At 40.7% G+C, this 25,891-nt stretch overlaps 1 protein-coding gene across 12 annotated transcripts in view; it reads left to right on the top strand.

The window, feature by feature from the left end:
• Positions 1-853: 853 nt before the first annotated feature.
• The window catches only part of ZNF644 (zinc finger protein 644), a 52,523-nt gene continuing 27,485 nt past the window's right edge, over positions 854-25,891 (top strand). For 3 of the 12 annotated variants that reach the window (XM_063343059.1, XM_063343066.1, XM_063343060.1), the window contains exons 1-2: positions 1,294-1,416; positions 23,764-23,819. The gene's annotated coding sequence lies outside the window, so the exon portion shown is untranslated. Of the gene's footprint in view, positions 1,025-1,293; positions 1,417-1,460; positions 1,709-1,969; positions 2,091-22,054; positions 22,074-23,763; positions 23,820-25,891 lie in introns of those variants that run through there. The other 9 variants (XM_063343058.1, XM_063343063.1, XM_063343057.1 and 6 more) reach the window with 5 other exon arrangements.

Raw genomic sequence — 25,891 nt, 5'->3', positions numbered from 1 at the left:
ATTGCTGGCAGATCCAGTTGATGTAAACTGTAGTCTGTTGTTCACATAATTAGACTTCGTACCAAACCCAGGACATACCCACCTCCAAGGAAGCATGCTTGCTATACCCTTCTATTTGTCACAGTGAAGCATTGCTGATGTACTTTTGCACTACTGTGGCGTCATTTCATTATCTATTTTTTGCTTGCTCAATTAATTGAGTTCTCTGAGATGGTGTCAAAAGCCTTACTTAAGTCACACCATGACAGATCTACGACTGCTCCCATCCAAGGCCCATTATATTGTACAGCATGGGATGTGTTTGGCTTGATATGATTTTCTTGACAAATCCATGTTGGCTGTAACTTATCACTTCATTAGGTACCATGTACTTAAAAGATGTGTGATTATTTGCTTCAATACCTTTCTGGGAATAGAGGCTGGAATGACTGACAATGCTCGGCTCTACCCGTTTCCCCCCTTTTGAATTATATGTGCTGTGTTTTTCCTTTTCCTCCCCCCTGAAATCTCAGTTGTCTTGTGAGCTCTTGATGACGATCGCTCGCACCTCTAACATTGCCTTAATCAACTTCTCACTCTAGTGTGAAATCCTCCGGGCCTAGCAAATCTGAAGAAAAAAAATCTGATTTATCAAAGTGGTCCCTACTTTACGAATTTACTATTCTCCCCTGAATCCCTGCCCGTTTCAATCGGTGTTTGCCATCAGAAGCATTAATCTGAAGAAAAAAATGGCACCGCATGCTTCCACTTTCTCGCTGTCACCTCATAGCTTCCCGCCCCCCCGGACGGACTGACAACCCCCGGGTCGTCTCCTCGCTCCTCTCAGGTTTCCTCTTCCCCTCTCGCATCGTTCGCCAGCCGCGGCTCGTCGCGGGAGCCTGCCTTTCTCCCTGGCACGGCGACCGCTTTTATACAGCTCCTCCAGCGCTTGACCTAGTTTTCCACTTTCTGTGGGGGAAAGGCACCGCCAAGCAACCGACACTCCGCCTTCCCGCTCCCGACCGCGCTGGGCTGCTTGGCGCAGGTGAGAGGAGGCCGCGCCGGGTGGGCGGGCGGGCGGGCGGCAGCCGCGCTGGCAGCCTGCCTTCAGAAGAAAGGCCCTGTGAGGAAATCGCCCATCCCGCCTGCGGGAGCCATTTCCTCACAGCCCCGCTGGGGGGTGGGGGGGGCGGCGCGCGGCGATAACGGCCGTACACCTGCCACCGGCGGGAAGGGGGGCGCGCGGGCTGCGGGAGGGGGCTGGGGCGCGCCGGGGCGGGAAGGCCGCGCGCATGCGCACTCCGCCGGCGGGGCGCTGCGTGTGTGTAGCCGCGCGCGGAGTGGCCGGGGGGGTGGATGGTCGGGAAGCTTGCGTGGTGACGTCATGACGCCGCGCGCAGGACGTAACCCCGGCGTGACGCACACCCCGGCGAGCCCGTGAGTTTCCCGTTATGCTTTTTTTTTTTTTTTTTTTTTAAAAACACCCTCCCCCCACCTCCCTGCTGCCCGCCGCGAGGGGAGGGGGCGCGTGCCCCTCCGCTCTGCGCGGCGCCGCGTGGGGCGGGGGCGGCGCGGGCCGGGCCGGGCCGGGGCGGCGCGGGGAGCCGTCCGCCCTAGTGGCGGTTGGCGGGGAGGGCGGCTCTGCCTCCATCCTGCCGCATCGGGGAACATGGCGGCCGCCTCCGATCTGGTGCGGCACCGCGACTCGGCCGCAGCCGCCCGCGCCGCGGTAAGTGGCCGGGCCGAGGCGGCGGTGGCGGCGCGGCGGAGGGAGGGAGGGCGGGCGGGCGGGCGAGGCTCTCCCGTCCCCGGCCCTCCTCGTCGCCTCCCTCCGTCCCCACCGTCGCCTACTCGCCCCCTCCCCGGGCCGGCGAGCGGCCTCCTCGGTGCCCCGGCCGGGCCGGACACAAAGGGCTGTGCCGAGGAGGGTTTTGTTCGGTCACATGAAGTGGCGCAGCCAGTGAGCGCGGAGCTGGGAGGGGGGAGCGGGGCCGCCGCCATTGCCAGGCACGGAGGAGCTGGGCAGCCCGGTGCCGCCGCGGCGGGGCCTAGGGCGCAGGGAGAGCGCCCCGGGGCCGGGCCGCCAGCAGCGCGGGGCGGCGGGGAGACAGGTAATGCCCCGCGCGGCGCCGCCTCGGCCGGGCAAGGAGGGCGCCGTCGGTCGGGGGTGGCCGGGGTCACCCTGGGGGGCTCCGGCAGGCATCGCCCCCCCCCCCCCCATCCCCCGCGGTGTGCCAGGGCGGCGCGGCGGGTCCTGTTGGGCGGACCCGCGCTCTGCCCCTCGCTCGTCTCCCGGGACGCCACGCGTGCTGCCCGCCTGGGCTCACGGTCCGCCCGGGGAAGGCTGCCTGCTGCTGTCCTGGGGCAGGGTAACGTGCCATCCCCTCCCTCCCTTTCGTCCTCTCCCTTCTTGGCACTAAGTAGGGCGGCTCTGAAACGCACCGTGTTGTGACAGAGGGCTGGCAAGTTCCTGTCCCGCCGCGGGACTGGCCGGTGTGCCCCGCGTACCGGGGGCAGTGCCGCCGCCTGCAGTGCGCGGGGCTGCTGGAGCCCGGGGGGTTGACAACAGCGAAGGAAAAGTTAAAATAGTTCAGGTATCAAAGTCGTGTGTTGGGGCTCCCAGCTGCTGCAGGGTCTGTCGGTTTCTCTGAGAAAGTTTGTGTTACATCAGGTTGCAGTGATGAGCATCGTCGTGAGCTGTGTGGTTTACCTGAAATCTAGAAAGTTTTCTTTCGTATGGCTTATGCGTAACCTTTGGTCTATTAGAAATACTTCTGTCGGGGTAGTGCGGGCTATAAACTGACAAGTCACGGTGGTAATGAAAAACAAGCACGGTATATCAAAATAGGTTTCCATCAATGTTGTACAACTCTGGCCCTTTAAGCAAAATCTCATTCGCAGTGATATTCTAATTCCTGCCTCCCCCTTCTAGCACATAATTTAATTATGAAGATTGTGTCATGGAACTTAGCTTTCAGAAGCATATGGGGAATGAATGTGCACCAGATTTTAGAGTAAGAAGCCATTTCATGTTGTGTAGATCAATGAATTAACACATGGGACAAACACTCTAAAGAGGCTGATAAGCATCTCTGGAATTCCACCACAGAATTGTACCTTTTACTGAGAAGTTTGTGCAATACGTTACTTTTATATACAAGTTGCAAAACATTTTTTTAATTCAAATTTTAAAGCAAATCTCTAAAGAGAAGATTCCTCACAGTTGAGACTGAGGCGTTTCAGAGTTTCAGTACCTTAATGTGATTCTTCTGTGTAGAATTCTTCACTACCTGACTTGTGCAAGATGAGTGGTCTGAAGACAGAATAAATGGGCTGATTAGGCAATGCAAAATAGATGTGGAGAAGCTTTTAGTGGGTCACTTAGAAGCAGAGAAAATGCAGCAATTTTCTTATTTGAGAGGAGTTTAAGTAGAATGCATGGAGGAGCAGCGCAGTGTGACAATCCTATTACACTGACTTATAATCAAAGCTGATGTTGCAAACCTGTCTAATGTAACTGCAGAGGGATGTGGTGCAGAGTTACACAAGAATTACAGTGAGAATTGAAATTAATAAACTTCAAAATACTGTCTTAAAATAGTTTTTTCTGATGTCTAGCATTCATTCAAATGGAGTTTTTTTAATTAAAAAAAAGTTACTCAAGGAGCAGGAGTTTTGTGGAGGTAAAAAAAGTTGTTAATGTCACCAAAGAATCTTTTGTTTTTATAGATGTATTTTTTCATTTGTTTTCTCTAATCTGTATGGTATTTTTTTATATTAAAAAAATCCTTGGCAAGTGTCACTGTAATGAAATCAGAGCAAAGATGTACTACTCTCCCTTTTTTCTTTTTAAGTTTTCTGAAGTCCAGCATCTAGTTTATACTGAGTGGCACTCGAAGAAATATGCCTGGGAAAATGTGTATGTAAGTTCTTAAGTGAATTCTAAAAGAGAATACTACTGTCTTCAAATCTCAACAGGTGACCTGGCTAGTAGGAGGGAAAGGCACTGATCACTTAGAGCATCCTCGTGAGCTTATGTAATACAGCAACAATTGATTGAAATAGGAGCATCAGCAATTGAATAAACAGGATGTTAAACAATAGTGGCAATGCATTCCACTTTAAAATAACAGTGTAGGCTGAATTTCAATATGGACGCTGAATTCAAGGGGTGCCAGTGGTATTTCTTGTGGAATAGTTTATGCTTATACTTGCAAGTATTAGCAGAACTTACTATCGTGTATACTTTTTTTATCATTATTATTCAAGCCTTTTGAAGTCAATTCTGCAGAAAACACAACTGAAAAGGAATAAAATTCTCCATAGCAATAAAACACACATGTGCTCACACACAGTTATTAATTTCAAACACTTTCAGACTTTTTACCAGCCTGCAAAAGATCTGAGAACTTAAAACTGGAAAACATACAAGTTGGGTCACTTGCTGTGCAGTTTCACCTGAAGTTGGTTTGAATTAAAGGTCTTTGAACAGTTACTGATTGGCTGCCTTTGTTTGGCTAGTCAATAACTCATTTTCCTCATGTTTTTACATTTTCAAACAACTTTTTGTCTAAAGCAAAGTTCAAGTGGTGCAGCTGTTAGAGGACTGCCTTGAGATACTTATTTTATTCCCGCTATGATTTTACTACCAAATGCACTACTTTAATGTTACAGTTATTTTAAGCCAAATTGAATTAGTTCCCTCTGTGCTCTGGATTGTGACTATACTGTATTATGTATTCAGAGATTGGAAGGAAAATCATTTAATAAAATTAGGTTATATCTGAACAATGTTGCACTCACTCAAATTGACTTTGAGACTGGTTTAAGTCAGCATAGCCTCCAAAGCCCAGTTCCTCCAGGTGAAACTAGTGTCCACCCACCTTCAGAGCGTAAAGAAATCCCTGGTGAAATAAACCAAAACAAGTCTGCCTTCTCTAAAAATATGTTCATTTATCTTCTTGAGCAGTCTAAATATAAGTTCATTTTTGATAATTAATGCTTTCCCTTGCTGTTTTTTTTTTTTTTTTTTTAGTGTAGATGCAAACTTCATGTAGCTATTGGAAAAAGAGCTTCAGTTACCCCAGGAAATTGTGAATGTTGGTCATTCTGACTGATACGTATAAAGATATTACAGGGCTATCTGGGTTAAAGGATTTCATGTAGTTTGTAGTGTCATGAAAAAATATCCTTTTCATGCTTAAATAAAAAAATTCTAAAAAGCATATATACTTTCATGCCCATATGCATTGTGTCCCTTAAATCAAAACTTGTGTCGGTTACTATTAACTGCTCACATGGCAGCGATGGTGGAAAAGTGAGGCCGGCATTGGTCACAGAACTGTAGAAAGGCTTCTCTTTGGCAGGCGGGAGTGTGAAATGGTCACCGACTTCCCGGGTTATGTGAAAAGGCACACAAATACAATGCATCTCTACAGTACAGGAGTGCTACAATACTGCGAGGTTTAATTTGATGCTCAAATCACAGCTGTCTATCAAGAAGGACCACATAATGAGTTTGCATAAATGTCTAATGTGTGTATTTTTGAAAAATTGAAGAGGGCATGATTGTCATGGGATCAGTCATGTTGCTGAGTCAGCGATGCAGTGTCATGTAATGAGCGTTTCGTCTTGGTACAAAGTGTACCCAGCATTCTGTGGTATTTACTCCTAAGTGGTGTTGCTTCCTTGAAGGAGAGCAAGGCTTTTTAAAATTTAAAAGTAAAGAAATAAAATAATCCAAATAAAAATGAGCATCCAGTTATGCTGCATTTCTGTCACTGTTCGACTGTACACAGCCGCTCTTTCGTTGATAAAATGTTGCATCAATGCCCTTACATTGCCAGTGAGGTTAAAGGCGGGGAATACAGTGGCATAACAGTGAGTACGCATTTTTTGGTCTTGGTTACGCTAAATTTTAACTGACTTAATATTTCAGAGCAAATTTGGTAATACAGAGAACTCTCCCTCCAGTGGGTGTAATTGTGATACCCTTGGTATGGGAATTGCTGGTTTCAGATGTGACTAAATCCAGCTACTGGAAATTTTGAGTCTCTAGTTGACATTTATTGATTGATACTGAGTGCTTAATCTTATATATAATCGACTAGTTGAAGGGTGATGGGATATTTAGTAATTCAGTGTTTCTTGGAACTTAATCCAGAGGATGCGAAGTTTGTGCTCAAATCAGAATAAAGGTCAGATTGCTGGGCTTTGGAGTATTTCAGGCCTATTGTTAGTGTGTAGTAACTATTTTCAGTATGCTTAATGTTGCAAGTGAGATACTTGCCATACTTATAAAAGCTGTGGTGTTTTGGAGACTGTTAGGAGTAGAGTCTTATTCTCTTCTGAGTGAAAATAAAAAAGGTAGAAGTTGCAGTCTTGAGATATTTGCAATCAGATTTTTTTCATGAGGGGACATTATTTTGCGAGTATTTGAATGATTACAATTTTTGCTTGCCTTAAATGAGTACTTGATAACGTTAGAGTCTTCACAAAGCAGCTGGAGCGGGAAAAGGATGCATCTTGGGAAACAAGATGGAAGGACTTACAGGTGCCTTATTGATTTGTCCAATTGTAGCTGAAGACAGGGGTCAAGACCATTGTAACTTTCCTGTTTCCTGGGCCAACTCTTAGCACTCCCCTGTAAAAATACTTTCCACAACAAAGTGGTAGAACACAAGCAAAACGAGGTGCGAAGTCTTGTATAATTTACCTGTATTTACAGGCTTTTACCTGATGTGTCCTTTTTTATCCTTGAGTGAAAGAAATGAGGAATTCCTTAACAAATGTAATCATTGTAATGTTGAAAAGTAGTAATGAATCCCTCCTGCCCGCCTCTTCACAGAATAATAATCGGGTGCATTGATAGCATGAGTGGTGCTTTATCCCATCTCCCTTGCCAGTGTGGCCCTTTGAAGGGGACAGGGATGGGTTTTCCACCCAAGATGTCTTTCCAGAAAAGGCATAGAGCGGGATGTCAGGGGACTGCTTTTGGAAAACTGCTGCTTGCGGCTGCTTCTAAAGCATGGCAGCTCTGAAACTGCTCCTTGCTGCTGCTGGTAGGAAGCGGTAGGTATCTGTTTCTTGTCTGGCTGCAGTCAGTGGGTGATGGTTATGGTTTGGGGTTTTTGTTTTGGTTTGCTGCTTTTCATAGAGTGTTCTGGTTGGTAGGTTGCTTTTTTTTAAACTTCAGCTTTTTTCTTATGGAGTGGCTGTCCTCTGAGTATTTCTGCTGTTTGCTTCTGATTCCACTCATCTCTTCTAAGAGCGTTATTTGGTATGTCTTGACTACTTTTTGAAAAAGATCTTAATGTTTATCATGTTTATTGCTGATATCTTCATCTTCAAATGTAGGCAAATACAACAGTTTTGTGGCTGTAGAGTTTCAGAAACTATCTCTAATATTTATTAACTTAATTTCCCAAATTTATCTTTTTCAGTCAGAAGAGGTAGGAACTTTATAAAATTAGGCTCCCAACCACTAAAACAGTGATTGTGGGTTATTGAAGTGTTCTATTGTATTTATGATTGTTTGCAAAGAAGTCTTGTATTCTTACACATGTTCATAGAGCCTTCACCAAAAACACTAGATTGTGTTCCCCTGTGATAATTGGGGAGGAGAGAGAAGAGGAATGTTTTTTCTGAAAGCTTTTTTTTTTTTGTTACTATAAGTTGGCTTGATATTGGAAACAATATTTTCAACAGTGGGCAGCCTTTCCCTGAAATGTTCCAATATAAATAACTGTCTCTTCACACGGAAGTGCTGCTTTTTGTTGTTCTAATACTACGGTTGTTATGAGTGTATCTTCTGTGAGAAAGTCTTGATTGTATGTGCTATCACAGGGAGTGGGAAGCTGACAGTTCTGCAGCTGGCTTCTCCCACCTCACTCCCACAGTGGGGCGGGCACTCTGTCCTCTTTGCTTCCTTTTTTTTTTTAAATGTATATACTGACATCAGTGAAATCAGCTAATCTTTTCTGTTCTTGAGCAACATTTAAAAACGGACCTGTGGCATGTAATGACTATAACTGCATTGTATACAAATTACAACAAATGTTAGAACTCTCAAGTTACTTTAAAAACAGTTTTTTATCTTCTGGGAAGTTGAGAACAAAATACCAGCTAGTGCCCCCTACTCAGGTACTTACTAAAAAAAGAACTGTTGTGGCAGTTTTCGTCTGGGGAAAAGGGGGAAGATAAGTTGGGGGGGGCATGTGATGGTGAATTGACCTAGATAAACTGTGATGAAAAAATTTTGGAGGCTTTGGAGCAATTAGAGAATGGGAGGGAGCAGAGCTGGCCTGTTTAGTATGCAAACTGAACTGAAATACTGATGAAACTGAGGTGGAAGGGTTGCTTGTGTGGTACATAAACCAAAGATGACTGAAGATACTGTTTGTTGTATATTCTTTTACATCTTTTCTTTGGAGAAAGCTCTGAAGGTTTGTTTTGTCTGAATTGTTTTCTTCTAAGTACTTTGGGATAGCGATGGTCTTTTTCTGTGTCCTTATAAAGCTTTTATACCTTATATGTATTGGATGATAGTGACACATGTTGCAATGAGAAGTGGCAGACTTGCTGATTAGCTGCTTTAGCACAGATTCTCAACAGACCTTTCCTTTTGTTAGTGTTTTGAAGTAAGGTAGGTACATCCCTAGTATTCGGTGCCATGTTCCTGTAAATGACAAGCCCCTGTTCTCAGACTTGCTAAGTGGTGAGACTTGCGGGCTAAATTCACTGTGGTTCTCACTGGTATACATGGGGCAGAAAGTGCTGGTGGATGAGAGAGGTCCAGTTTCTTTCCTGGCTGAAGAGGAACAGCCTATGCAGAAAAAAATTCTTCCCCAGGTCTACCTTTCTACTGCAATTCTAAAATTGCTGTTGCTTTTCACGATTTTACCAGCAGTAATGTGCATTAACAGGCATAACGTATTTCTGCACAAGGGAGAGAACCAAAAATAGATATGGTACTTGGGAGAAACCATTCAGGTTCCTATACAACTGAAGAGTCACACTATTGCTAAAAATACTGTGATAATTCATTTTTAGAAATGTCTTTTAGACACTCAAAACAACTTGGGAATTTGCATTCCATTTTTTAGTCCAGTAAAGTTCTAGCCAAGGTGAGCAGAGAAGATGATGTGCAAGAGGTAGTCTAGCAAGGATTTATGTCAAAAACAAACAAAAAATTGTGATGTTATGGTGGGAGGGTTTTTTTAATCATTGCAGGAGTTTTGTGTGCACAGTTTGTGTGTTCCTTTGCCTGTCTATCCAGAGAGATCTTTTATAAGCGCTTATATAGACACAATTAAAATCTTCTTTATTGTTTTCCAATGTAAGACTATTGTGTTATGGAACAAGATACAAAATTCTAAATTAAGGCTACATTTAGGGTAATTAATTGACATTTCGTAAAATTGTGAACACATACAGGTTCTGTAGTCTCTTTAGAAGTCCGGCAATGCTCATTAGGGAATTAAAGAGATAGGTTTTTACTTTTGCATAAAAGGTACTGCAGTATCCCAGCAGAACATTTCTTCATGTCATTTGGAGCGTTAGCGGTGAGTTGAGTTTTTTGTCTGTTAAGCCATTTAGAGAAAAGTCGGTTTGTTTGTCGTGTGCGAGGTGTTAATTTTGATGTTTAGGATGTTGGGAGCTGTTTTAAATGAAGTTCTATTTAATGTATTTCAAATAACTTGGTTTAGGCCCATCTAGTAAGCTGATCCTGAAGCATGCTGATGCATACTGTTTTCAAAGGATGTAAACATAAAGGAGGGAGGATTAATTAGTGATCCTTTGTGTTGTGGTTTCCATGATCTTCTTAAAACAAAGTCTTCTTCCAACTTAGTAATATTAATACTAGGTTCCAGGGTGATTTTGTTGAAAGTAATCTCTCTGTGACTTCGCCTTCATTCTGCCAAACAGTTTTACTTCAACTTTTCTTTCCTATTTTTAAGTCATCTTATGGAATGCCATTTTCAGCAGGAGAAAGTGCAGTGGTTTTTACATTCTTGAGGTTGTCCCATTTTCTTCATGTTTTCTGTCACTGTAGATTCATTAGCATTTCTTCCTGACCTTAAAGGAGATTTTAGCATTTAGAAAAGAAAATCAAAGCTGTATGATTTTAATCAACAGCTTATTTGAAGGAATAAAAAAGTATTACTGTTACCTTTTGTTACCAGTACTTTTCTATTCACAATTCACAATTTGTTTTTAATAGGACAACCCTATTAGTGTAAAAAAACCCCAAACAAACAAACAAACAAAAACTAAAGCAACAAAAAACCCACCCCAAAACCCCCTCACCTTTTCTTTAGTCTTGCCTTCAGTACAAATCTGACTGTTTTATGACTACCTATACCTCATAAAAAATTAAAAGACACAAATAGCACATTGTTTTCCTCTAAATGTTGCAAATTCCCAGCAATTTTCTGATAGGCTTAAATATAGACAATGAATAGCTTTGGTTAGGTATTTTGAAGTCTAATTTTGGAGAAGTTGATCTGTTCTGTGCTGTAACTTCATTTGTTTTCTGTTTTACGTGTTCTCTGAGTTAGTCTTTGGTTTTGTGAATGGGGGGATAAAAATGGGTTATTTCTTAAATTAAATTTGTAGTAATACCTTATGTATCTTTGTACTTTTAACAGACTTCTGGGGAATAGTTCATGGGTCTTATTTTCTCTGAAGCTGTTTAAAGTTGATTAGGAATTGGGTAAGTTCTGAGCATTTTTGTCAGAATTACTCTAATTGCTTCTATACATTGTCCATGAACTTAAGGAAAAGTTCCTCTCTCTCCTTTAATCCATTTAAACCAGAAGATTTCACACTCATAGGTATTTTCTAAGCATTTAGTGTTGATCATATTTTTTTCAGTGTTCCGGCTAAAAACGAACATGAAATACTGGGGCTAACCTTGAAAATCTAACTTCTATGCTTACAAAATTCCCAAGAATGAGCTAAGATAGTAGCTCCGGGGCCAGTCAGTGGGTAAATAGTCAAGGCTATTTATGGGCCTAAAAGTAAGCACAAAACCTCTGTTGACATAGGTGACTAAGTTTTTGGGACATATTAGTCAATCTCTGTGTGAATGTATGAAGCCTTTGCAGGAGGTATTCCGGTGGTCATTTTGTTTTGACTGTGGGTGTCCAAGACAATGGCAACGTTTCCTTTGTCTTAGATGCTTTTTTTTTTTAAAAAAAAAATCTTTCAGTTGTTTTAAGAAGCTTTGTTATTAGTGCAAATAAGATAAGCTGTTTCCTTGCTAGAAGAAAATATTTCTCTCTCAGGGTTACCTGCTTTTTAAGGTGCAAGGGAGGCATGGGAAACATGTTTCTTTGCCTCAGTTAAAAAGCTGTCATTTGTGTCTGTATTCTGGAACAGAGTCGTGTGAATGGCTTGTGCCAGCTGTTTGTATATTCATTTTACACTTTTGATTTTGTACAACCCTAGCCCATGCAAATCCAGTTCTTTTGCACTATCCCCGTAATCCAATGTAAAGCATACGAAACAGGCTTAGAGTGTATGTCTTGTCTCTTCTGTTTCTTGGGCTACTCTTGAAAATTTGGTTGGGAAATCTGTTTTGGTCAGGAAAACTGACAAAGCAAGTCTCTATTTATTTTTTTTAGCTCCAACCATATTAGGTGCCTAAGGACAGCTAGTTGGCTGGATATGCACAGGTGAGGATAGCCAACATGGTGTGCTTTTTGCAGTTGTCTCTTCTGAAAATCTTACAACTTCTTTGGGGGCGTGCCAGAAGGATGCTTCCCTGTAGCCAGAACAAGTGCTGTAATTCATCATATTACAATATCAATTATATATCATATATCAATTACACTGCTGTAATTCATCATATGATGGACACGTCAGCACTTCTATCATGAGATCAGTGTTCTATATGAATGGCTCTGTATGCCACATGACCAAATGGTGGCGATGAAATGGCCCAATGCACGTGATGTAATGGGGTTTCTGTTTTGTGGTGTGGCAGGTATGTTGTGACCCTTAAATATATTTGTTAGAATCTGTATGCCCTGCCTCAGTTTATTGGTTGTGTATCATTACATCCAGCTCATGGAAACTAGGCCAGAAGATATGTATTTGCAGGTGTGACAAGGCAGTAAAAACCAGTATACTTTACTATGTGTATGCAAATGAATGGAGGTAAGTCTGTACATGAAACGCTGCATGCTTACACCTGAAATCCCAGGTATCTTATTACTAAAGAAATAACAAGTCTGAAGGACTGACTTTGTTTGTTGGCTGCCATGTGTTTGGAAGAATTAATTCAAATAGTAAAAGAAGCAAAGATACAAGCCCGATTGTTGGCTAAGCAAAAGGAAGTGAATGGTGGAACAAAGTACATGAGCATTTAAAGGGTTCGACTTTGAAGAGAGAAGGGTTAATGAAGCAATCTGATATGGAGACTCCGTAGAAGTTTATTAAACAGTGTAGAAAGTAGACCTCAAGGTGCCGCATAACTTAGGTAGAGAGACCTTGGGGAAGATTTTGAGAATATCTGCTTCATAGCAAAATGCTTTTCATAGAATAATTTTTGAGACAAGCTTAGTAACTTTACAAAACACTTGGAAATCATACTCTAGGCAACAGTCCCATATGGTGATGAATTTAGAATGATAGTAATAAAACCTGTGGATACTTCTTGATTGAACACAGGGACCATGAATAAGAGCTTGCTAAAGAGACATGGATTTCATGGTGCTGCTGATGTGTGGCTGGTATGATGGAGTGTTCAAAATGGTAACTAGTGGTCTCAAACGACCTTTCAAAGGGGTGTGTGTGTGTGTGTGTGTGCGCATTTGCCTCAGTTTGCTTGCCAGGTGTGGTATTATAACCTGGGCTGTAAGATGCGGGCTGTTCCTATTTAAAAAAAAAAAGACTTCATGCAGCTATCTAGCATAATGATGTAAAAATAAAACACAATTGGATTAATTATGTCACATTGCTACAACTTATCTAAAGTAGGAGATATTTTTTTCCTGTTTAAGAAGATGGTGGACAGTGTTGGAAGCTTAAAGTGCCACCAGACCAGGAGTGAACACTGGGTAGCTCAGTGAGGAATGGATTTTTACTTATTTTAAAACCCGTTTTCAATAGCTATTAAGGAGATAGTGTTGACAACATATTCTAACTTTACTCCTTCACCAAAACCAATCCTCTGTCATCAAAAAGCAGGCTCTTGCAAAATGAAGGAAAGGCTTTGCATTACTGCTTATGTATATGTGGCTCCCCAAAGTGATCTTTCATAGATTATAAGTAATAGCATGTATATGAACCCAATTAGAAAGCTTCACTTTTCACAATTGTAGCCTCACTTCAAATCTGATAAGTAGTAATTTAATCCTATTGTATAAAATACATGTACATTTTATTTGGACAAAACTATTGCAGGACGAATGCCAGTACTATAATTTATATTTTTAGGTGATTATTTCATATGCTTATTGTCTTCATACTGGAGCATTCATTGTGACAGCTTAGTCCTCTGATAAACAAGCAGGCTCTTTGGGCGTTAGCAGTGGAGTTTAAAGATGCTGATACTCCGGAGTGTCTACTCTGTCCTCTGCTGGAGGTTACCGTCATAGGGATATCGGAATAAAATGTCTCAGCCGCAACAATTCAGAGTTTGGCATAAACCTACCTTCATTTTAAGTTTAAGCCCTTACATATGAGATACTTATTACTAGTTTATAAGCAGAGGTTTACATATACTTACTGAAATCTGAGTGTGGATTAAATCTCTAAGAAATGTTTGTTGGGTTTTACATTTTCACATGCATAGAAAATACACTTCCGCTGAGGCTATGAGCCAGGAGATTCCCTTTCCTGCCACGGTCTACGGGAAGTGTCAGAAACGCTGTCTAGACAGACAACAGCAGGCATTAGAGCTCGTGATCCCAGCATAGCTACCCGTTCAGCTGGAACAAACTTGTGAGGAACTGATTTTGGACTTAGGATCCTGTTTTGTAGGGGGTACTTATGCACTAATACCAGTTCACTATTTCCTCCTGTGGCTGTTCCGAATGGTTACGTGTGTCACTCTTGTTGGTGCCCTCCCACCGTTGCTTTCTTTCAAACTGTCATGATACAAGAAAGGGAGATTTTTTTGTTTAAGAAAGAAGTGAAAGTAGTGTTGTTTATCACTAATTTTGAGCTGTAGGTTTTTAGGTTCAGCCTTTTTAAAAGACTGCATTGCAGTCTTAAGAAAGCCAAGAAAGTGTTTCAGGTGTTGTCATTTTTAAGACTGCAAAAATGTAGAGGAGGAGCTGGAAATGAATGTGTATGCTAGTTTAGTCTTAAAACGGTTTCCTAAATACAGAAAATTCAGAGAGCTGTCAGTCTACTAAGAAATTGCTTTTGACTACAGCGCATGCCTGGATTTTTGTAGTCTGTGATGTGGGAAGGGGTTCCCCGTGGCTGCTGTCAGTGTAATGACCAAGGCTGTAAGCCTGCTACCTGGTAGTCTTGTCTTGGGCTGTGTTCTTACAGATGGCAGGTTAAAATAATGAATCCCATCATTGTTCTTCTCTTCCAGTGTCCTGCAAACTGTTTAGCCTCCTAAATGTAGGGGTTCTTTAAAAAAAGTTGCCTGCCATACTGTGATATTTTCGTTAGTGTAAACTGAAACTGTGTGGAGTCCAGCATTAGAGAATACTATTAGGTGAGTACATTAGACTGAAGACGACAGCCTAGAGGGAGGTATCTGAAGTATGTAGCCAGAGAGAAAACTGCTGAGCAGTTTGCCGCCTTTGGGTTTAAACAGAGATTGCAGTAAGGACTGTTGGCTTTGGAACAGTGTTAAAGCTGAAAAGAAAATGGCTACCAGAAATCATTGTTGCTACAGTAACAACATGGCTTGACTATTAATGTGCTGCTTTAACTACGATTGGAAATGTTGTGCGAGATACTGCTTTTAGGTAAAAGTGCCCTTAACGGGAACAGAGATTTAAATCCATTTAGATATTAATGGCTATCATCAGGCTTCTTGTTTTAGAATAGTAATCTGTTTATTGGAAAAACTAATTTCTAGTTGATATTTTTAAAAACCTGATTAATGCATTTTCTACCCCAAAGAATTGCTTAATAGTTTTACATTGTATTAATATTGTATTAATAAACATAATGGTCTTATAAAATGACTTGCACCAGTACAGAGTATTAATCTCTTTCAGTAATCATTTTTTTGAAAAGCCCTGGTAATATTTCGCGAAGTTTGTAGTATCTGGTAACATAATTCTGGCTTTCAGAAATTAAGGCCCTAATGATTTTTTTTCACGTGGCAAAGCTTTTGTTTAAGATGTTTTTGTATTTTGAGTTCAAAATAAAAAAATACAGCCAACCTAAATCCTGTTTGAAGATTTATAAATAAGGATCAGATTTTAGAGTGGAATCTACTCAGGGATTTTATTTCATAAGGACATAAGTGTATGTATTGTGGAATAAACTTTTTGCAGGTTTTTTTATTAACAGGGAAGAGTGCAGTTATGTTGAAGAATTTCAGAAGTGTGTAATGAAGTACGTCAGGAAAGGGATATCTGAAGTGTAGTGAGTGTGAGGAGATTAATTGATGCATTTCCTTCAGTGTCAGGATTCCACAGGTGGCAGACTTGATGGCAGGTATGGACTGATAGTCAACCGTGTCTGCTCTTCATCAAAGGCCTGTGTATGTGAGTTGTCCTGTATTACCTATAGCAGATCCCATTTTTCTGTAGTTCTTTTGGTTTTGGGGGGATTTTAGTGAAGTTCTCTGTCAGACTTGTCAACTGAAAAGGCACTGTATTAATTCAGTGGAGGTGGAGCTGATAAACTATTCTCTATTCAGGGAATTTAAGAAAGATTATTCAGTGGTCATTGGTAAAAATTAAGAAGGCCTTTACTTAAAGTATGCATCTGAAATATACAGTTGCCTACGACTTGAAATGCAAATATCTATACTTAAACCAGGGTATTTCTCAAGTAGCACGTGTGTTTTATTCACTTTGTACATATGTATTATTTTTATTGTACAGCTTTATTTTCACACAAATTTGGTGGCCTTCTACGATGGCATCATGGCGTTGGTGAATAAGGGAAGAGCAACTGACATCATCTACCTGGACTTGTGCAAAGCGTTTGACACTGTCCCACACGACATCCTTGTCTCTAAAGTGAAGAGACATGGATTTGATGGATAGATCACTTGGTGGATAAGGAATTGGCTGGATGGCTGCACTCAAAGAGTTGTGGTCAATGGCTTGATGTCCAAGTGGCAACCAGTGATGAGTGGTGTTGCTCAGGGGTCTGTGCTGGGACTGTTTAACATCTTCATTGGCGACATGGAAAATGGGATTGAGTGTACCCTCAGCAAGTTTGCTGACAACCCCAAGCTGTGTGGCGCGGTCGACATGCTGGAGGGGAAGGGTTGCCATCCAGAGGGACCTGGATGAGCTAGAGAGGTGGGCCCATGCAAACCTCATGAAATTCAGCAAGGTCAAGTGCAAGGCCCTGCACGTGGGTTGAGGCAATCCCAAGTGCAAATACAGGCTGGGTGGTGAATGGATTGAAAGCAGCCCTGAGGAGAAGGAATTGGGGGTGTTTGTCAATGAGAAGCCCAACATGAGCCGGCAATGTGTGCTCGCAGCCCAGAAAGCCAACGGCATCCTGGCCTGCATCAAAAGAAGTGTGGCCAGCAGGTTGAGGGAGGTCATTCTCCCCCTCTGCTCTGCTCTCATGAGATCTCACCTGGAGTGCTGTGTCCAGCTGTGGGGCCCCTAACATAAGAAGGACATGGACCTGTTGGAGCAAGTCCAGAGGAGGGCCAAGATGATCAGAGGACTGGAGCACCTCTCCTGGAGACAGGCTGAAAGAGTTTAGGGTTGTTCAGCCTGGGAAGGAAAAGTTCTGGGGAGACCTTATAGCAGCCTTCCAGTACCTAAGGGGGGCCTACAGGAAAAATGGGAGGGTCTCTTTGTCAGGGAGTGGAGTGATAGGACATGGGGTAACAGTTTTAAACTGAAAGAGGGTAGGTTTAGATTAGCTATTAGGAAGAAATTCTTTACTGTGAGGGTGGTGAGACACTGGAACAGGTTGCCCGGAGAAGCTGTGGATGCCCCATCCCTGGAAATGTTCAAGGCCAGGCTGGATGGGGCTTTGAGCAGCCTGGTCTAGTGGGAGGTGTCCCTGCCCATGGCAGGGGGGTGGGAACCGGATGATCTTTAAGGTCCCTTCCAACTCTAACCATTCTATGATTCTTTCAGTATCCTGTATGAAACAGTCATCTGATGGATTTCAGTGGAATCCTGCCTCATTTACAGGCATATGTGCCAAATACATAAAATGCAACTTTCAAGTTGTAGAAACTGTAAAGACAGTCACTTGGATGATAGAACGCTGCTGCTTGGTGGTACACAAAAGAGGATGCATTAATTTGATGCATGCAATTTTAACTTGAACTTTTTATTCTTATGCTTGGCTTTGCCTTCTTCACTTTCTTGTTAAAGTTCTGTGGGTTTTGTAGAAAGGAGAGGATCACACTACAAATGTCTAACACCACTGTACAGTTTGGTATTTTAAAAACGAACCTTGAAATGTAACAGTCTATTTTCTTAAAATGAGCACCTGGAAGGTGTTGCCTCAGATACTTCTATTTTTTTAAAATTTGTTAAAGACACAAAATGTGTTGGTTTTTTGTTTTTTTTTTTTTTTTAAATAGGACTGTTGATTCCTTAGAAGAGCACTTCAGCGAAGAAGCTTTATGTTTTTGATTTCCATTTACTTAGTTTTAGCTGAGAAACTGGGTGTGCAAGCTTGGCCTAGGAATTTGTAAAGACCTGCAAGCAATTTCTATGTGGGAGGCAAGATCTCATGTAACTGTCTGTTTTCTGAAGTGCATTCATGCAGTGCTTACAGTCAGAGGTTATGTCACTGTATTTTGGGGAGCTATATGTAAAGCTTATGTGATGATACAGTGAAGGAATACATAGTAATTCAGACTGGAGGAGTGATTCCATAGCTGAAGGGTAGTGGCAGTTCCTGCACAGGTAATGTATTGATGAGATTTTGCTGGCAGCATAATGAAAGGAGAAGTGTTCAGTGTCAAGGATGATGCCAAGGTTATGCACAGTGCCATTAGTAGTTTGGAGCAGAATGGAGAGATGATGTCATTCTGTGCTTTAAGCTTTTCCTATTTGAGAGAAGCTGTTATATATGAGATCTACAAATGCAGCAAATCAAGAGCTAGTTCATGTGGCTAAGATAAATAGGCTGAAAGATGACTGAAAGTGTACATGTGTTTATTATGCAAGTGGTATGTTGATCTGTAGCTTTAACTGGTAGAGGAATGATAAAGGAAAGTGGTGAATTATTTCTCTGCAGCTTATTGCTCATGGTGATTCTCATTGCGAATAATGGCATTCAATTTAGTTGGCTATTTATGGACTGTAAACTTACTAAATATCAATGATATTTAGAATGTTACAACTAATCTCAGCTGAGGGGGAAACTGCATTGATAAGTAACCTTCAGAAACAATATATTAATATTTTTCTCTTAAGGCCTTGATGTTCTAAATATTTTCAGAACTCCATCTTTAAACTGATGCTTCAGTTTAGTGCTTTTATGATGCTTTCATTTTTATGTGGACCTTTACATATTTGCTTACTGGATAACGTATGCTCAAAGCAAACAGCTCTTAAGTTATGTTGTCTTCCCCTTGCTGCTTTGTAGACATCTTTCCATCTTTGTTGTTTGCCTGCTGCGTAGATCTTTAAATGCTTACTTCTTTATCTGTTTAGTGATGGAGAGAAAAGTAACCTTTCTGACCAATATGTGTTTTGTTAGTCCAAACCCCAGTTTACCTAGAATATTTTTCCCTCTGATAGCTTTTCCATTTTTTTTTTCAATTTACATAATAGAGATTTTTGAAATAATAATTAAATTTGTTGTTTGACTTGATGGTAAAAACACAAGTTCTTTTTTTCCATTCAAGCTACTCTCTTGACTGCTTTTTTCCCCTACTGTGGTACTCCTATTAATGTTGCATTTGTCTACTTGTAATCTTGTTTGGACTGAAATAGCTTCACAGTCTGAGGTATGATCAGTTGTGTTTGTTTCCTATGCTGACACACTTCTCCTTGAAGTGCTTCACCATCCCATATGGGGTGTTGTCAAAAAGCAAAACTTTCTCTAAGTAGAAAAAAGAGAGATTTCAACACTTCCACGTGAAAGCCCTACCACAGCTTTGGGAACTGTGCATGTGGCTTTTACTCTGATGAATAGACAAAGGAAGAACTGTAGCTTCTTTGAACTATTTTTCAGACAACTCTCAAAATCTAGCAGGAGATTCAAAATGCAGGAGGCAGTCTTTTCTCTTGCAGTCCCTTGCTTGCTCACTCTTGTTCAGTTACTGCAGATTCTTTGAAGTCAGAAGCATTTCCAGTAAAAGGACTTAAATTTTGTCTCTTCATGTTGTGAAGTGTTAAGTTTTTGCTTAATTTGACTTCTGGATAATTCAGGCTTCAGTAGGGTACTGGCACTTAAATATCGCTTTGCATTAACTGTTACAAGAAGAGTGATTGTTATTTTTCCTTTGTAAATTTATTTTTGGTGAATTTGATTGTAACATTTCTAATTTCAGTTGATTAAAGTAAGGTTGGAATAGCATAGATTGAGAGAATTTTACAAATTCTCAAAGGGAATTAAATCTGTGATTTTAGAAAACCTCATGTTTAAATTCGAGTAAATTTAAATTGATCTACACTGAATCTTAGTTCCAGGTATTTGTGGGTACTCAATGTAGATTAAGTTATTTTTATACTTTTTAATAGAAATTGACGAGCATCAAAACTTGTGCAGACAGAAAACAGGAAACTACATTTTGTACAGGCAAGGTCATTGTTGAAAAGGTTGGGAAAGTGGCAGTATAGGCTTACATTTAAAGAGTTTTTCAGCTGTATTAACTGATTTAGGAGACTATTGTCAGCTACGTTTTTGCTTTTTTAGTCCTCTTCTGAGATTATTTTATCCTTGGTAGTTGTGTGTACAGTTTTAGCTGGAACTTCTTCTGGGCTTCTTGTAATAGCCTTTTTGTAGAGTAATCTCTGCTTTCCACTGTCTGTTTTTTCCTGTATTGATTCTTAGGGTTATTAGATTTCTGTAAGATTGCGGACACTTTCCAGAGCTGCATCAGATATTTGAAGGAAATTTCTTGCCTTCCCCCCCTTCTCTCCCTGGCTTTCAAATTTAGCAGATTTTAATGCTGTGACGGCAGTATCCTAATAGATGTAAATGGTCAATCAACTAATCACATTTTGTAAGTCCCAGAAAGTGCTTGAAGTCAAGACTAGTTTCAAACGTTTTGCTGTGGTTTTACGTTAAACTGGTGAAATGGACTGTTTAGCCACAGCTTATACCAACAAAAGTCATTCCTGTAGAGTAGTTTATTCTAGCCTTTATTTCTTCTTCCTTCCTTCCCCACAAGCGTAATCAGCTATGGGGGGAAAAAGATAGTTTTATATTACATTATAAGTCTATTTAAAAATACAAACATCAACAAAAAACCCCCAAACAAACAAACAAAAAAAACACAAAAAAAATTCTCTATGAATTACACTCCTGACTGCAATCGCTTCAAGAGAAGGTGGTGGTTAAAGATGGTTAAGTGTCTTTTCCGAGATAGATGTAGAAATGTCAGTTATCGCAGATCTGTTAGGAAACAAGGGCTAAGCAGTAGATAATTAGATCAGAACTCGGTCAGGGTTACTGCAAATTTTATTCACTCACTATCCACTTTTGCATTCTAGTGTTTCTCAAACGTTTTCCCCAAAGAGGAGCATGTTATAGGAGATACTTTATTATAGCAAACAGGGCACTAATAATGTAAACAGAAAGTGAATAAAAGTAAATTTAGTCTTGACGTAAGATCCAGCTCTGATGACAAGAGGAGTAATTAGGCAAGTTTTGTGTAGTAACTTACATTTGACCTCAGATCAATTGTTTTTATAAACCTTGTCTTGTGAATGGTTATAAGCTTGATGCAAGAGTAATAGATAAAATCTTTTGTGCTATCTTTATAGATGTGAAAGTAGTTCTTTTAGTTGTTCTGATAACAGTCTGAACCTGACTTCTGAAGTAGCAACTGTAACTGTTGTTCGCCTGGGAACGCAGGATTATGGAAGCTTTCGTAGCTGGTCTCTAGCTAAGCCAGTAAGATTAAAAATTTTAACTAGTCTAGTGTGATTATCTGTAACAATTATTTTACACCCTGTGTATACAGCCTCAAAAATTATTCCTCAAGCAAATGCTTTTTGAGAATCTCTTTGTGTCTGTAGCTCAGATATACCTGGGGGTTGTACTTCTGTCTCTGAGCAAGACCCGCAGATGTGACTTTGTCATTGTGTACAGGCTGGAGAACTTCTTGTGCCTACTTTGGCCTTTTTCGTGTGTTGCATGAATAGAAGTATCATTGGTACGCTGCTTCGGTTTTGTCACTGGGCAAGGTGATCATTGCGAGCACTGAACCGGCCTTGGTTCACGTTTACTGATTAGGGAGAAATGCTTATGCCTTTAAGCGCTTTCAGTCCATTGCTGGGGGTACCTCTGAGATATCGCCTGTCTCCACCGTTGCAGTTTTCTTCCACTTCCTGTTTCCTGCCCTTATCAGAACAGGCAGCTGCTTATCGGTGATCAGAAGCCTAACCATTTTACAGCAGTCCTTCTACCTGCTGTGGGCCCCTTTTCACCACTGGAATGGCAAGGCCTCAGGGTGAATGCTCTGTAACTACATTTCTTACCTGCTTCTGAGTCCCTTTTGATGCTGTCTTTATTACCTGGTGAGGGAGAGCGAGGCTTTCATTCTCACTTCCTTTCCTGATAATGAGAATTAAGACAGGAAAATCGGAGCCAAAGCATTTGTGATTTTGAAATCTTTGCCTTTCCCTAAGGAGTCTTGGAGAACTATTTCTCTTGGATCTGCTGGTAAAGAATTTCAGGTCCTCAGTTATTCCAAATGTCAACACCCTTGAAATGAGGTGTTAGAGTTTGATTGTTTGTGCTGGAGTGAGAGGAATCTTCCTTGACAGCAGAAAGACCTTTGAGAGGTGAGTGTTGGTTAAGTGCTGTACGTTTACTCGTTTTAAACAGTGAAAGTCTTAATACTATCAGTAGTTGAGCCTAAAATGCGGATTGATTGCCTTCATCAAGATGTTTGCTGCACATGCTGTCTTCCATTGGGTGGAGCTTTGAATGCCACCGTGTTTGAAATCCCAAAAAGGGGAGTTAATTCTGCAGGGCCCTTTGAAGTTTGTAACACAGGGCTGCGGTGGCCAGCCCCTTGGTCCAAGTGATGTGTGAGCTGCCTGTGAACCAAAGAGTACTTACATTCAAGAGTACTTGCATTTAAGTTTCCTCCCAAGAGCACATTCAGTGAGTAGAAGAGCACATGCCCTCCAGATAGGCAGCGTAGGGTAGGACTTCCCATGTTATGTCAACAGAGTAAATGGCTCGGTCTGAAGTCATGTGTGTCCATGCCAAAGCGGTTGCAGTGAGTAAGGAGTTGTGTGACAGCCTGCGGTACTGCCACACTGGTCTACGGTTGTCTGGGCTTTGCGCCGAAATCCTTTGATGCAAGGAGTCTGTCTGCACTTGAATCACAAACCATGAAATCTATGTTGAGAACAGTTATTGCTAATGTTTAGCTAATTGCAATGTTCAGGAGATGTGAGAATTGCTACGGTGGTGTTGTGAGATCATTTTGCATGGGGGCACAGTCATTGATGTAGTTCTTACTTGTAGCGAGAGAAGTGTTAGTCTGGGGTTGACTCTGCCCAGCTGATGTGCAGAGGTTCACTGAGGTGTCTGGTTTAGTGCCGATCTTAGTGTTTGTTAATGTAAAGCCTACATAGACCTTCTTTCCCATTTTTTTTGAAGGTATTTTGGCTCTTCAAACATGCAGGGTGTATTTTGTGGTGTTTTTAACTGTACATTTACATTTACCTTCTGTAACATACAGTTGGGCTCCACTGCTGTTTGAAAATAACACTTTTGCTTCTCTAGGTGTGTGAATATTACTGTAAAACCTGACTAAAGAATTTTGAGTCTCTTCCAAATGTTATATAGTCTAGTATCTCCAACTAGGAAGTGAAAAATTTCCTTGTATAGTTAGTTCTGTTAAAGATCCATGAGCAAAACTGAAATTAGAGCATTTAATCTGACATTATTCAGCCTTCATAAAGGCAAGGTAAGTTATGATTTTAAAGTGGACCAGCTAGCTTTAAAATAATAAACACAACTTTGTCCTAGGAAAGGCGAGGAATTAGTGAGGCTAAGATTTAAAACCCTCCAACACTTAATTTCAGATACGTTGACTGGTTTTGATAAAACAATTTTTAAAAAGCTTTCATTTGTAACCATTTCCTTTCTGTGCTTCATTCCCCATTCAGGGAACTTAAGATAGCTGGCTTTCAGGGCACGAACAGAAAATGCAGGTTTCCTTGCTGTGGAACTTTTTTCCCCCCTGTTCTGCTCACTTAGTTTAATGGCATATGTATATTTGGTATGATTTCTTGGTGGTTTTTGTTGGTTTGTTTTTTGGTTGGTTTTTTTTTTGTAATTAAAACACCAACATCTGTGTTACTTGAAAATTAAATACATATTTGACCACTGGAATTTTCATAATTCTGTCCTGAGACAAAACTGATAGAATACATACGTAGCCATGTAGCCTTGCCTGTCTTGTCTAATAGTCTCGAACACAAGCAGAAAACAATGACAGCTTGTTTTATTTTGCAGGTTTGTTTTAATGTGGAAGTAGATCCCGCAGCTTAATGCAAATCAAACAAACAAAGGTAAGTAGAAGTTTTGTGGGTTTTTGGTGTTTTGTTTTTTTTTTTTCTCCAAATCCTTCGGATCTATTAATGTATACTGCTAAACACTCAGAAAAAGTGGTCAGTGAAAATTTTACTGAAACTTGTATCTTGCTTACCGTAATTTATGGACATAGACTTCTATGATAGCAAAGTGGGAATAAAACACACACACCCCCTAATACTTTAAGATTATTATTATTATATTTATGCTTTTCTTGAATAAACTATTATAGTCAAAAAGGCTATCAAGGCATTCTGCTAGCTGTTGAGAGCCAAAATTATGAGTACTTCAAATCAATTTCATCCTCTGCATATCATCCACCTGGTTTCAAAGTACGGAAATTGTACTTTGCATTGTCAAAGCACCATGTTAAACTTGCACTTATTCTATTAATAAATAACCGTGTGGGAAATTTCACCACCTAACAGAATAGCGTTTCAAATTTTTAATAATCAAAATCTGTTAGGATCCCCCCCCCCACTCCTGCCCTTAGGAACCCTTTGGGGAGCTATTTGAAAGACAAAGTATATGAAGCTTAATGTTGGTACTCATGAGCTGTAGAACTTGTGTCCCTTTGCAATTGCAGCATGTCCGTCTAGGAAAAATTTTCTGTAACTTTGGCATTTCTTTTCCTCCTCTCATCCCCCCCCGCTGCAATTATTGTGAGAAAAAGGAATTTAAGCCCAGATTTTGTTTCTCTTCATGTTACTTGATATTCTATTGAATTCACTTGAAATTATGTGAAACATTTAATAAAAAGCAATTTGCTTTAGTCTGTTTCAGCTGGAGTCTTTCAAGAATATCTTTAGGTAAGACCCCACAGTTTGGTAAACTCTGCTGTGAGACAGGGCATGATGGACTGGTGTACATAGGCTTCTCTAACAAACAAAAGCGGGTTTCTTGGGTTTCCTGCTTGCTGTTTGACTAATATGCCATCTCAGAATACAGCTGCTTGTGGTGACTTGGTATTTTGAAGAGGTGAGAGGGAGATCCCGTTTGCTCAAATGAGCTTGTTCTTCATTTCTAATCTCCAATTAATATGTAGACTTAATGTAACTTTAAAAACGTAGTGCGTGCTTTTTAAAATAGACGTGACCTGTTTGTTTGTATCTTCTGCTCTGATGAGACTTTTTTTAGAGCTACTGCTGTCAACTTCAAAATACTGATTATAGCAGAACGTTTTGTGGGGAATTTCAGTAACTATTCTGTTCAGTGTTGTTCTTTTGTATAATGTATAACTGATTCAGTACTTCGATTGTAAATTTTTCTGAACTATGAACAATTAAAAGCATACAATACTATGAACAAATAAAAGTGTAGCCCGCATATACTTATGCGTAAAGGATGTTTCCTGCCTTAGCCTGACTTCACAGGTTTCTAGAATGTGCTGCTTTGAAACTAGGAATAAATATAATGCTGCGAAAGGAAATACTTCTCTTTATCTGAGGATGAGTATAAAACAAGAAGTGCAGCTAGGGAGAGGACTTGAATTCACAGTAAGATTTAGATTGTTCCCTCTGTTTTCTAATGCTTTCAGTACTTAATGCTTACAGTTTATGTTCTTCTCTCCTTAATGTATGTGTTACCTCGTTACTGGTTTAAATGCAGAAAATTAGTTGAGAAGTCTAATATATAAATAACTGAATATGTTCTTTAAGCATGAATTCTTCTGAATGAAATGGCAAAGACCTCTTGCCTTAACAGTGGGTAGCTGTGTATAATAGAAGAAAGCTGATCTCTGAGGAGAAAGCCTGTACTCTTGCATACATAACAAGAGGACAGAAAAATGTGTAAAAGAATACATGGAAACAGTGTAATGCAGTCTGATCAGTATTGTTACTGCTTGGAGGAGATCTTGGGGTTCTGACAGTTCTGTGAAAATGACAACTGGATAGTCAGTAAATCAACAAAAATATTATGCATTATCGGGGAACAAAGCAAAAATGAGATCTGGTTATATAAATTTGTGGTGTACCACAGATGCATTGCATTGCAATGTATGTTGCTTCTTGAGTACTAATCTAGCCCTGTGACTGAAAAATGACATGGC

The sequence above is a fragment of the Chroicocephalus ridibundus genome, chromosome 8 (genome assembly GCF_963924245.1).
Source record: "Chroicocephalus ridibundus chromosome 8, bChrRid1.1, whole genome shotgun sequence".
In the NCBI taxonomy this organism is placed as follows: domain Eukaryota; kingdom Metazoa; phylum Chordata; class Aves; order Charadriiformes; family Laridae; genus Chroicocephalus; species Chroicocephalus ridibundus.
Note: the sequence above shows the minus strand (reverse complement) of the source record. Positions and strands in the feature narration are given on the sequence as shown.